Raw genomic sequence first — 468 nt, 5'->3', positions numbered from 1 at the left:
AGAAGAAGAAGAGGATATGGAGGAGATGGATGGCTGTGTGTATTCGGCCATATGGGTGGGATTGGGTGGGGAAGAGATGTTGAATTTTGAAGGTAAGTGGGTGTAATGATGTGAGTGGTAAATGGAAAACAGAAGGGATGATCATGAATGGAAAGAGAGATGATGAGGTAGGTGGGGATCCTGTGGGGTTCACAGATTCTGAGATGATCCTGTGGGGTCCACAGATCCTGAGGTGTCAAGGCATTTACATCCCTGCACCAATTTAGGCATGTAAAATGCCCTTGCACACAACTCTGGGCGTTCAGCGCCAGGTTGGTGCCCATTTTGGGCGTTCAACGCCCCTTTACTGCCATTTCTGGCGTTGAACGCCAGAACCATGCTTGTTCTGGGCGTTCAGCGCCAGGATGCTCCCATTCTGGGCGTTCAGCGCCAGAACTATGCTCTGTTCTGGTGTTTGAACGCCAGACA

Source organism: Arachis ipaensis, chromosome B10, assembly GCF_000816755.2.
Source record: "Arachis ipaensis cultivar K30076 chromosome B10, Araip1.1, whole genome shotgun sequence".
Classification (NCBI taxonomy): domain Eukaryota; kingdom Viridiplantae; phylum Streptophyta; class Magnoliopsida; order Fabales; family Fabaceae; genus Arachis; species Arachis ipaensis.
This window is presented reverse-complemented; position numbering follows the sequence as displayed.